We start from the raw sequence: 13,394 nt of genomic DNA on the forward strand, positions 1-13,394 counted from the left end.
ACCATTGAGAGACTTGAAACCAACGTGAAATCAATTGTTTCTGAGAAAGCTCGCAACCTGTTCCTAGAGTTTGCCACTGAAATCGCTCAAACCCTGGGGGTGACAAATTGTTTTGTATGTGGGGGCACAAACATGGGCGAGCAATGGCCCTGGGAAGCTTTAGAAGCTGACCCAGGATTACTGAATAATCTCTCCCGGGCTGGGAATCTCACGCTACGACCCCACGCTTCCGATGCCGCCTGGACATTGACTACCAACATAGTAGGTACCCACTGCTATTTCCGCAATGGCTCCCTTGCAGTAGGCACCCTCCTCTGCAAAGGCCAGTGGGCCAACTCCTCATGGACCTCGGCTGCCAACATCTCCCAGCCTGAGCAGTTGAACACCATGATTTTTTCCTATTTTTCCTCTTCAACACGGAACTGGACTGCCCCGGTGGGAATGTATTGGGTATGTGGAAATCTTGCTTATGAGTACCTCCCTCACAACTGGGGGGGGGTCTTGCATTTTGGCATGGATTAAACCCTCCTTTTTCTTACTACCCCTCACTGCTAGACAAAACCTAGGAATTCCTGTGTATGATAATTGGAGAAGGAAAAGAGCCCTAGACCGGGGGGAAGGTTTTGGGGGGATTCAGGTTGGCAATTGGAAGGATGATGAATGGCCCCCTGAACGTATTATTGCTTATTATGACCCCGCGACATGGGCAGAAGATGGGTCATGGGGGTATCGTACGCCGATTTATATGCTCAATCGGATTATACGGTTACAAGCTGTTTTAGAATTAGCCGGGAATCGCATTGATAGGGCACTCAACGCCATAGCCACAGCACAAGATAAGTTACGTACAGCGGTTTACCAGAATCGCTTGGCTTTAGACTATTTACTAGCTAAGGAAGGGGGAGTATGTGGAAAGTTTAATCTGACAAATTGCTGTCTTCAAATTGATGAAACTGGCAAGGTAGTGGCCGATCTCACCGCGGATTTGCGGAAATTGGTTCACGTACCCGTGCAAAAATGGACAGGATTAATGGATGATGCAGGCTTCCTGGGAGGAATTTTTCGCAATTGGAAACAAGCCGCCTTCATGGCAGGCATGGCGCTCCTAGGGTTTCTCCTTTTACCCTGTTTAATCCCAGTGATCCGAATCATCATTCAATCCACAATTGAAAGTATGACACAGGGCAAAAACATTAACACAGCAATCTTTGATTCGCAACACAAAGCCCTGCTAACGGCATTCTCTGATGAAGACCCAGAGAAAAACGATACTCCCTTCCTACTCCTCAAAATTTAAAACAAAAGTAGGAGATGTTGCGATATACGTGCAGGTATGCATCTGCCATACTGTAACACGTATAGAACAGAAGCAATAATTAACCATATGATTAAATCAGTAAACTAAAAGCAATAATTGGCCATATGATTAGACCAGTAAGACAAACTGTCCAACTCCAAGCGTTGATTAAATCAGTACCTTTAACACTAAGCAGATCAGCAACCACAGACTTGTAACTAAGCGTTGATTAAATCAGGGGTTACAACTGTTTAACTCTCAAACATTAATTAAGCATTGGATGTTTGCATGATGATAAAAGGTTTATTGACTATGAGTGTTCTTCGAGTCTACTTGAGAGTAAATGAGTTACCATATACCATGGACTTGTACAATCATGATTGGTCCGCATTGGCTATGTGAATCCACCCCTTCCTTGTGTATGCTCAATAAAAGAAGCCTCCGGACTCTGTTCCGGGTCGGTTTCGTCCCGAAGGAAATTCGTGTCCGAGTCTTCTTTCCTCATTGGCTTCATGAACCACCCACGGAGAAATCGCAATGCGCCATCAAGTCAATAGCAATAGCATTTAGACTTATATATCGCTTCACAGTACTTTACAGGCCTCTTTAAGCAATTTAAAGAATCAGCATATTGTCCCAAACAATCTGGATCCTCATTTTATTGACCTCGGAAAGATGGAAGGCTGAGTCAACCTTGAGCATGATGAGATTCCAACTGCCAAATTGTAGGCAGCCGGCAGGCAATAGAAGTAACGTGCAGTACTGCATTCTAACCGCAGCACCACCGTGACTCTTAATGTCTATCCTATATAGATCTATGACTATATAGATTTTCTCCATAGTAATCTGTCCCCAACTTAGAAGTGAGTTCCTACCGGTTCAGGCCGGTTTGACCGAACCTGTAGTAACTTGGCCTGGGTTGTTGGAACTGGCAGCAACCCAAGCCTGCCATGCCCCCAAACTGGTTCTCTCAGTGGTGCCGTAGGCGCCGCCATTTTGGTTTTGCCTTCTGTGCATGCGGAGAGCAATTTTTGTTGCACTGCACATGCACGCAGCGCATCCCTGAACAAACTGGCAATAGCAGCAGCCGGAACCCATCCCTGCCCTAACCTGATCCTTCAGGTATTCCAATGTTGGGTGTATGTGTGTGTTTATATTTAAATAGTGTGTGTATATTTATAGTTAAAGAATTGTACGTTGTAATTGACTCTGGAGTCTGTATTAAGAGTCCATTAAGGAAGAACACAGCCATTGGCAACAGAAATCATGTTATGACAATTATGTAAGTGTGGCTCACTGGTCTTGTTTAAAGATCTGATGGCAAACCAAGCTGTGGTACAGAAGTACCATTTTATCTCAGCATTATTTTGCATCCATGCAAGGTGTTTGATTTTTGTTAAATTAGATGCCATAAAAAGTTTGTGGCAAACTGAATTGACACTAGAATCTCACCATTTGACAACCTCTGTAAGGTATCATAGTTGTTACAAATTCTGTAACATTTAGGCACTCATGTATCTGGAGTATCTCTAGATTCTGTCTTGCAAATATTTCCTGGTTTTGTCTACACAGGAACTGTTGGAAGCTCTGTGTTCAACTGACAGCAAATTTTGAGAAATTCTATAAAACAGGACTTTATTTAACTAAACAAATGCCATTTTTGTCTTGATTGGATTGTTATGTTGGGACACATCATCTCAGCTGAAGCAGTTAAAGCTGATCCAAAAATGATGGGAGTTATTTTATAAGGCTGAAATCATAGAATCTGATTAGAATCTGATTTGCTACATGTTTAAGCCACCTGTAGCCATATTACAGCATGAAATTTATTAATTAAATTATTTATGCAGTTATTTTGGAAGCATTATGCTTGTGAAGTATAACAGGAGCCCTTTGGCTCTTGTCTGTAGCAGATAACTCTGCATTTCAGCTGCAGAAGCATGAGTTAGCTAAAAAAAAGCCTTATCTTTATAAGGCTTATTATTTGAATGCACCAACTTTTGTGGTGACTGATGCCAGTTTTGTAGAATTTGGTATTGTCTTATATAGACTCAGAAAGATGGGTCAGGTAAGTTGGTTGTGTATACTTAGTTGTTCACTTTTCTTTCTAGAGGAAAGATACTCCTAGAGTGAATGTGCAACTTTGGGGTGGGTGGGTTGTGAGCTACAAAATATTTTAATATCTATAAGGATATTTAATTGTGTCGTTCAAAGATCACAAATTATTCATACAGGTGCTTCAATTTCATTAACCACACTTTAGCCACCTTGCATGCAGGGTGCTTGGAACTGCCCCCAAGTTGAAAATTGGAAACTAGGAAGTTTTCAAAATCAGATGATTTAAGAGAAGTTTTTACTTCCTTTGGGATTGGAGGCACTATGTCCACCCTCAAATGGGCATTATTTACTTCTGGAATCCAGCTGCACATGTCCTGGCTGAAAAAGCCAAACTTCACGAAACAAACCATCACATTTCAAGATGCCCCAGTCACCTCATTAGATAACTCCTTTATCTACAAAGAATCTTCCAAACGCATCACAAAAGCCTGTTCAAGTTTTCCTAACAATGTCTAGGCAACCTTTTTATAGGAAAGTGACTAGCAGTGCCAATGGATGAAATCCTAAAGACCTACTCTAATCGCTCTTGGTTTTCTGTCAAAGTCACCCCAGATGTCCCATTACGGGTAGTCCTCAATGTGCAATCACAACTGAGCCCAAAATTTATGTTGCTAAGTGAGGCATTTATTGAGTTTTGCCCCATTTTACGACTTTTCTTGTCACAGTTAAGTAAACCAATTCAGTTGTTAAGTTAGTAACAGGGTTGTTAAGTGAATCTGGCTTCCCCATTGACTTTGCCTGTCAGAAGGTAATAAAAGGTGATCACATGACTCCGGGACACTGCAACTGTCATAAATGTGAATCAATGCCAAGCATTGGAATTTTGAGCATAGAAACATGGGGATACTGTAACGGTCATAAGTGTGAAAAACATCCCTTTTATATGTCACTTTTTAGTGCTGTTGTAACTTTGAACTGTCACTAAGCAAACTGTTGTAAATCAAGGACTACCTGTTCTCACATCCTTGCCTGGAGCTCCTGTCAGAGTTCCTTGTCCCACAATGTAAAGCAAAGAGTTTTTTTTACTGGAAAAAGTCCATTGCCAAATAAAACACAAATGGGCACTAGACCTGACCTCTACAGAGGATCCCAACCTGGGGCAGGTGGACCTATAAACATACCGTAGGAGATTCTACGACCACACCAGCAATGAGATCCAGGAAGATGGATCAACAACAGTTATAACCTGTCCCTACAATCCAGACTTAATTAATGACACACCTGGTTATCTTTAAAACAACATTGTTCACTACTAAAATCACTCAATGAAACTCAAATACTCTGGCCACCTAATGAGAAGGAAGGACTCACTGGAGAAGAGCCTAATGCTGGGAAAGACTGAGGGCAAAAGAAGAAGGGGACGACAGAGAATGAGGTGGCTGGATGGAGTCACTGAAGCAGTAGGTGTGAGCTTAAATGGACTCCTGAGGATGGTAGAGGACAGGAAGGCCTGGAGAAACGTTGTCCATGGGGTCACGATGGGTCGGACACGACTTGGCAAATAATAACAACAAAGATCACTCAATTGGTCTGTCATTGGCCTTATGGTAGATGCAAGACCTGAGGGGAAAATCTGAGAAATACATTCCCATCATCAGCCAACCAGATTTTAATAATATAAGGCCAAGTTCAGGTATTGTTTCTTCACTAGATCATGGAGTCATTATTCTGACATTTATGAACAGTAACCCAGGATCAAAGTGCCCCAAAATTCAGCTTCTCAGACCTAAGTTGGGAATTCCTTTATCAAACTTCTAACAGTCGCTCCCACTCAAGAACTAGATTCTCAGCCTCCCTATTGAGAGAAAAGGAATGTATGTTACAAAGTCTTGGCAAGTAAATATAGGCACTTTAGCCTTATTAGTAAGTATGATAAGACAAGCCTTCTTTAATTTCTCTGATCTTCTTTCTAATTGCTCTGAGCACTGAAAACTGAGAGCTCAGCTACCTGAGGATATTGAGAAGAATGCACAGATGTTTCCGCTCTGCAATACAGTATTTTGCATACCACTATTGTCCCTTGCAGGTTCTGTACAAGTGGATGATAAAACAAAAGAGTATTAAAAATACTCACCCAGTTTAATTAAACTGGCCCTTCAGAAACCCTTGTCACTCTATTATAAATCACTCAGAAATGTTTCACTAGATCTCCAAAGTCTATGGACAAACTCCAGTTGGTCACTTAGCAACTGTTCAAAGGATCACCCAAAAGGTACTTGCGACCCATTCTGACCCCAGGCCCTCCCACCCATGGTCACATTATTGCATTTCAGGTGCCCAGCAACTGGCTCGCATTTACAGCCTTTGGCAGCATTCTGAAATCATGCGAGCACGGTTTTCATTTTTGCCCAAACCCATCTTCTGATGTTTGGCAAAAATGCTCCATAGCGAACAATGAGTTTTGTGTTCAGTTAACAACTGGTCTTCAAAAGGATTATAAAATTGGCTCCAGGCATGTGATGGCCTGCTTTACGACAGTCATGGTATATATGACTGCACTGTCCAGCTTCCCTTGTAGTTGTAAATTGAAGATTAGCTGTAGAATAAGGGAGTATTTCTTGATTGTCAAAGTTCTTTTCCTCAAATAAGGGACTTTTGAACAAATTTATGTCCCACCATCTTTTGTACATGTCATGAAATCAGTGTCAGCTCTAACCAATCCCCATTATATCGTCCCCCCCACCAGGATTATCGGTCCCCAACTTGGTCTTTCAGGTCTTCCTGAATAATACACCCATCACTACTATAACTAAGTCTTGCTGCTTGTTGCCTTCTCCCCATTCCTTCTTTTTTCCACCTTTCACAGCCTCAGACTTCTTAAGAGAATGCAAGAGAACTAGGTAATAAATAACAGGTCCAGGATACAATTTAATTCTGGTCATTCGTGGCTCTAATAAAAAAAGATTGTCTGTGTTCTACTTGTTTTCTTAATCTGTGCCAATACTTCCTATCCTGCTTCTTCAAAGTCCAATTTATCTTTTTACCAAGTATTGTAGAGGAACTCATTGTCTTCATGATTCTGATCTTTGTAAGTATAGACACATCCTGACATCTGAATGTCTTGTTCAAGGCCTTCACAGCTACCCTGTGAAGTACTAGTCAGTGCCCTGTTCCTTGACTATTGCTTCCTAAGGATGCTTTTTGTACCATTTTCATGAGTTTGAACTTTATATGTGATCTCTTTCCCCCACTTGTGCTCCTTGACTTTCACAACTAGAACTTGCAAATCATTTTCATTATCAGAATAGCATAGCGTGGTTTGACGTTTCTTCCTCCAGTTTTCAAACTAAACTCACCATTTTACAGTTGTTTCCCTGTATATATTCAACATATAAATGGAATAAAAGAACATGAAGCTCACTTTTACTGTCCTGAACTCTTGTTTTGCCATGATCCATCCAGTGCAGCCCAGTACAGTATAGATTCCATAGGAAGGCAATGTCTCACTTGTTATTTTCTGTGAATTTTAGATAAAACTTTACAATAAACTGATCAGTCTCTTCTTCTGCATCAATGGTTGGAACATAGATTTTGGATAATCATATTAAAGGATGATTATGTGGGTGGGATTGTCATTACTCACTATACTGCATTGTACCCATGTATTCTTCTTGCAGTATACTTTCCGATTATGAAATCAGAATGGTTCCTTTATGTCCCGAGTAGTAAACAGTATGACTCTCCGAGTGAAAGTGTCTAATTTTGGTCTATTTGATACTGAAAAAAATAAAGTGTAGTTGATTGTAGCTACATTATATTGCCAAAAGTGTTTGCTCACCCATCCACATAATCAGACTCAGTTGTGAGCGAATACTTTTGGCAATATAGTGTATGTTATAAACACCATTAGTGTTCCAAAAGATTAGCTCATCCACAAAAGCATATTGAATGACGTCCAAACTGAAGGGCCCATCATTCAGCACTGCATCATCAGCCACTTTATAAGCCTAAATCACAATTAACCGGTGCCTTCTGTGCTGCATGGCATGGTGCCTTTACCATTGTCACTAAAATGATAATTCTACCTCCTGCATCTTCCTTCCTAGATCACTGCTGCCCAATGTGGGTGACTGATATACACTCCTGACATTCTTCACTATCTTTCCAAAGAACACCAACTTTGCCCAAGGTTGAGGCAACACTGCAGGACAAGATTTTATCATCTATATGCAGTTTTAAAAAGTATGTCCCCAACTGCCAGTCCGCAGACTGGAACAGTAGAACCTCTGGTCACGAATGCTTCTGATCACGACCAAAAATTTCACATAATTTTTGCATCTGGTTGCAAACAAATACTCAGGTGGTGATCAAACACAGCCATGACTATTTCCCCTTCTGCAGTTTTTTTTGGTTTTTTTTGTTTTGGTATGCTCATGTGCAGTCAAGTCTCGCTTCCGGTCACAATTATGGATTATGGTCGTGACCGGAGATTCTACTGTCTCAGTCTGTGGCCTGTTGGCAACGCATCAGGCTGTGAAAGCAAAGGAAGCTGCATTTGTGCAAGCGGTGTGTGTGTGTGTGTGTCTCTGTGTGTGAAACCATCCCCCCCCCTTGCTGTCACTGCCACTGGTCTCCAAAGCTAGAAAGTTTGGGGACCGCTGTTCTAAGGTACTTGCTTTTAAAACAAATAATTAAACAGAGGAAACAGTTCACAAATCAGAGTTTGCTATTAGTTGATCACCACTGGAAAATCAACTATAATAGATTTTAAATAGTAAAATGTAATACTTTAAAACAAGAGCTAGAAATTTATGCAGGCTTGCTTAGAACACAAGAATACGTATAACATGAGCAGTAAAATCTCCCGGGTTGCATTCAATTTCCTCTTGGTGCAATACAGAAATGGTATGCCATTGCCTTCTGGAATTCTTTTGCTTCCCACTTTTGTCTACATAGGATTTCCTGTTGCTCTTCTCTCCAAATACAACATTTGAGTGTTTCAAGATCAGGCAAAGTTAGGAATAAAACCTAGCAAAAACAGCTTGACTACAACATAACAAAGCTTTCTCTTAACGTGGGACAAATTTAACTTCAATCTGCTTTCTTTTGTTTTACAGAAATATACAATACAGATTGGGGATACTTCCCTTCATGTTTTAATTATGGAAGAGGTGGTCAGGAGGATACAATAAAATTCCCTCGTAATATTTTACTCAAAAAAAAGAACGCAAATGATAGTCAGCTGGTTGGCAAGGAATCTCTTCTCTCCTTCAATACCCCACCCCCAGCTCCCTTAGCAAAAGTCAAGCAAATCTGGTCCTTGATCAACTGTCTAAACCAGGGGTGTCAAACTCAAGGCCCATGAGCCAGATCCGACCCATGGGGTACTTAGATCTGGCCCACGGGCCTGCCCTAGAAACAGTGAAGGACCGGCCCGTGGTGCCACTGCTAGTGAAAAAGGAGTTCGGGGGGGCTGTGTGCGGCTCTCCCAAGCTCCATTTTCATTGGCACAGGGTTGCAGGAAGCCATCACAGCTGAAAACGGAGCTTGGGAACCTGTTTTCACTGGCAAAGTGCTTGGACCACCAAAGGCACCCCTGACACAACTTCAAGCTAACCATGCCCACACCAGCCCTGTGAGGTCAAACAAAACCCTAATGCGGCCCACTATGAAACTGAGTTTTGACAGCCCTGGTCTAAACCAAATTACTATGTCTTGCTAGTGGTTCAGAAACAGCAAGACGTATCTTTTTAATCAGTGAATTTATGAAGTACCATTTCTAATTCACATGCCAACATGAAGTAGGAAGTAATGAGAGTTGATGCAGAAGCTAACGGATGAATGTACATAAACTCTAATAAGGAGGCCAGGAAGAGCATTATAAGACAACGTAGGAATGGTTGTGCTTCTAATAAAGAGTTCATACACTTTTTTTGACAATTTGCAAATATGGAGCTTTGCCGTCCATTCCTCTCTCAATCTTTTATCAGGATATTTACTCATCAATAAGTTAAAAGACTACAATTGACTTCTACTTCCTAGGCTGTATATTCAGCAGCCCTCAATCAACACGCCTGATAATGAAGAATGCTAGGAATAATAGCCTAGCAAGATCTGGACAGTTTCCAGATGGTGGCTGATGTAATTGATTTTTCCCCCTAAATGGGCATTAAATTTATATCATCTGCAGGAAAATCCAAGGAATATATTATACAGATATATCCTCTCATACAAGAATCTCTAATCTTCCTGTCACCTGCTAATTTGCTTTAGTCACCTAGAACTCTTGAGCAAATTTTAAGGAAATGAAAAATCTGCATGGAAATGGGAACTTTTCCATTTCTGATTCATTGATGGGGAATCTTATCAAAGAGCATTCAGCTTTATTATCCTCAAATATGATGCTTCATCATCTAATGCAGTTGTTAAGGCTATGCTATAAAGTATCCATAGGTTTACAGAACTCTCATTAACAAGTCTTTGAACCAATCATCAGTCCAAGTATAGTGCATGGAATACATAGGATTTGTCAGTGCTCACTGACATGGATTTGCAGTCTAAATCTGTTAAGGCTCTCTGAAAATGTGTTCTCATTTTTTAAAGTGCAGACAGCCACTTGACACAGAACTATTGGAAAAATTTATATTTTGGAAGAACTCACTACAGAAGGTGACAGAATTCCAAAATCAAGTTACATGAAAATATACATTGCAATTTCTCTTTATACATTAAGTGAGGAAAATCTGTATGGGATCAGAATGCAAAAAAGAGGAAAAAGAAGAGGTAAGATAGGGGAGAGTATATGATAACAAAACCAGAACTCACTTGAAGCCTATAGCTCTGCATGCTTTTATTTATCCAACTTCAAATCAGGCAAGAAATAAAAAAAGTGGTTCAACCTATATTGGGCTAACTTACATAGCTGACCACTTTCAAAGCAAATGCTCTCAGCCCTTTTGGGAACAACTAGTAGGCTCAAGCGTAATTCATGGCTGTAAATCTTATTGCTGCATCCAAGCCAAAAGATGAGCACAGCTAGATAAAAACATAAGGGGAATAAATGCATCACCTGATGACAATGCTCAAGTCATCGTCGGAATCAAATGACAGATCTCAATGTTTTATTAATGTACTCCCAAAAAATGTTGAGGGGAAGGAAGTTACAAAGGTATTAAATTTTTATTAAAGTGAGATTTTTAACGAAACTTTAATGGCTGAAAAGAAAAGTTAAAATGGAATTTTTTTTAATCCTAATTTGTTTTAGCCCAACATGCTTCATGAGAAAATTTGAGAAAAGGCTCATAAGAAAAGAACCCCATGAATTGGAGTGGAGAAAAAAAGAACCTGCTAAAAATCTTTAGAATTTACACGATTCTTATTCTAACTACAAGACAGCATTATTTGGTACAATGTGTATTTGTGGATGTACATGAACAGTATATATATTATCCGGATCATGTTGTGCTATGTACACATCTTTACAATTCTTCCTGAAGGTTAAAGCAGTTCCATTAGTTTTCAAAATGCACAAATCTTTGTTGGCACTTGTTAGACTCCTTGTCAGCATTAATAACTGCCATGTTTTATTGCAGCCCAGTTCCTGCAAGTGTCTGCCAACTTGGTATAAACAGAAGTCCAGCAATAGGTGGGTAGAGTGCAGGAAAAACAGTGCCATATTCCTCAATTGGAAACCTACAGACAAAAGAAGAGAGAACCATCAGCCATGGTACCTAGATTTCATATGAATCTTCATATATCTTTAGTACTTCCAACATATATTAATATGAGAATCCCCAGAGTATTTTTATTAGACAGTTAACTTCTATCATCAGCAACTGAACTGCTGTTCAGAGTTCTAATTCATTTACCTCTAGGCAGTTAAATATTTAGGGCATGTACGATTTTAACTACTAATTTGTAAAATTATAGTGTTGCACTGCTATAAATGCCCATTGACTAGCTCCATTTAAAACACCCAATTAAAAGCACTTTTACTGACTTGGACTATTCATGAAATAAAGCTGAAATATTGCACTAGTAAAACGTATTAATGCCCAAATTGCGCAGGAAAAGGTATTAAGTATAAGACTATCTTGATTGGCTAAGTGAAAGGCCATATGTTTAAACCAGGATGGTGAACCTATAACATGAATGTCAAAGATGACATGCCACAATATTTTGGGTGATAAACCAACATTCACCAACCCCCAATTATTCTTGAAGGTGGATTTTGTTCTTATGCAATTTTTGGGAGCTGTGGAGGCCATGTGGGAATGGGATGAACTCTCTGGACCACCAATATTCCTATGAGAACAGGTTGTCCTTTCAAACAGGGTGTGTTTTCAGTGGTTTTTCAACACTGCAGAGGCTACGGAAGAGCATTCTCTGAAGCCACTTTGTTCTTGAAGGCCTTGTGTACCTGCCGCAGCCTCAGGTAGGCCATAGGAATCAGTCAGCAGAAAGAGAACATCAACTCATGTTAAGTGATGTGCAGCAGATCCTGGGAAGCGCTGGGCTGTGAGGCAATCATGCCATTCCCTAAGATTTGCACATCTTGGGGAACAATGCAAGGCAGCCTTTCTGAATGGTAGTGATTAGTTTCCACCCATTGGTGGTTTTGCCATGGTTTAAACTGTTCTCTCACATACAAGATATTAAGAATCCCATAATCTGTATTGTATGGAAAATCTTAAACCAATTGAGATAATCTGCTAAAGCCGGAAAGTTTACCCATCAGGTTGAGAGACTGATGTGCCCCCCCAAAAAAACCCAAACCCCCAAGTGAAGAACTTGTTCTCATACTGTCAGTACTTTGAAGTAGTCCAGACAAGAAGCACAAACCATGAGTACTAACATTACCTTTATTGTAAGGTTATAGTAACAGAATCATGCAAGTATGAAATAATTTTTCCCCACTTTCTACTTTCCAGAAAACTGGGGAATGTCTCTTCTGAGATGTTTCCCATGCTTCTTTTCCTTCTGTGGGCTGAGACACTTTTTGCAGTATCTAGACTGTACCTCTTCATCCTATCTCCCAAGGTCATTCCCAAATACTATTAATACACACACACATATTTATATATGTAAATCTAAATTTGCATGTTTAGTTTTCAGAGGTAAATGCCAATATCTTGATTTTAAAAAAATCAGCTGCAAGATTAGCATTAGCACTTATAACTTTTGCCATGAAGACACTTATAAACAAATGTAACTATTCTCTGAGACTTATGGTAGATAAAGCAAATGCTGCTACAACACTGGAGATATATTAGACAAAAATGTTTCTACAGAAAAGTTAACACTCTAAATATTATAGTTTTGTATAAGTACTATTATAATCAGCTCTTATATGGAATAACAGTGGAATCCAATCCATTAGATTGGTTAGTTCCACATCTGCTTAAGCACCAATGCTTTTACTCTATTCTTGAGCATTCCAATATCACTTTTCTCCCAAATATGAAACCAAAAGATGATTATCCTCAGATGTTTTAATATACATTTTTGTAGTTTGGATTTTCTCTAATTAAAAAATAAATACTCAAAACCCACGGCCTCAAGGAGCTTTTATATAACAGCTGTATAGGTTGTAACACGAACTCTAACATGCCACCTTGATTCTTCTTAAAATTCTATTTTAACTCGGATTCTTAGACCATAGCAAGCTGAATGTATATATAACATAGTATCAACTGTTAGTAGATTCTACCTTAGTAGTATGTGGATAGAAAATCAAGCCCTTTACAGAAGAGGCAGAAAACCTTTAGTAGGATAAAGATCCATCCACTGTTATGCAGCCCAAGAGACTCACTGCTTCAAATTATTTCCACTTCAAATGAAAGGCAGGAAGAAAGCAAACTTTCTGAGAACAGTTTCAAAATGCTCAGAGTGACCTTAAGCTATAGATTTCAATAAGCCACTTGTTTCCAATGCTTAACTACCCAGTGAAGTACTGGTCCTCATAGGCTAGTTTCCCATATAAGTATGAGATCAATCTTTCCTTACCATTTAGGGAACACTCAGCATATAAAGGTAATAT

At 39.8% G+C, this 13,394-nt stretch overlaps 1 protein-coding gene across 1 annotated transcript in view; it reads right to left on the reverse strand.

The window, feature by feature from the left end:
• Nucleotides 1-9,983: 9,983 nt before the first annotated feature.
• The window catches only part of UBE2G1 (ubiquitin conjugating enzyme E2 G1), a 53,557-nt gene continuing 50,146 nt past the window's right edge, over nucleotides 9,984-13,394 (reverse strand). Inside the window, exon 6 of the mRNA XM_032215868.1 lies at nucleotides 9,984-11,047. The gene's annotated coding sequence lies outside the window, so the exon portion shown is untranslated. The remainder of the gene's footprint in view (nucleotides 11,048-13,394) is intronic.

Source organism: Thamnophis elegans, chromosome 4, assembly GCF_009769535.1.
Source record: "Thamnophis elegans isolate rThaEle1 chromosome 4, rThaEle1.pri, whole genome shotgun sequence".
In the NCBI taxonomy this organism is placed as follows: Eukaryota; Metazoa; Chordata; class Lepidosauria; order Squamata; family Colubridae; genus Thamnophis; species Thamnophis elegans.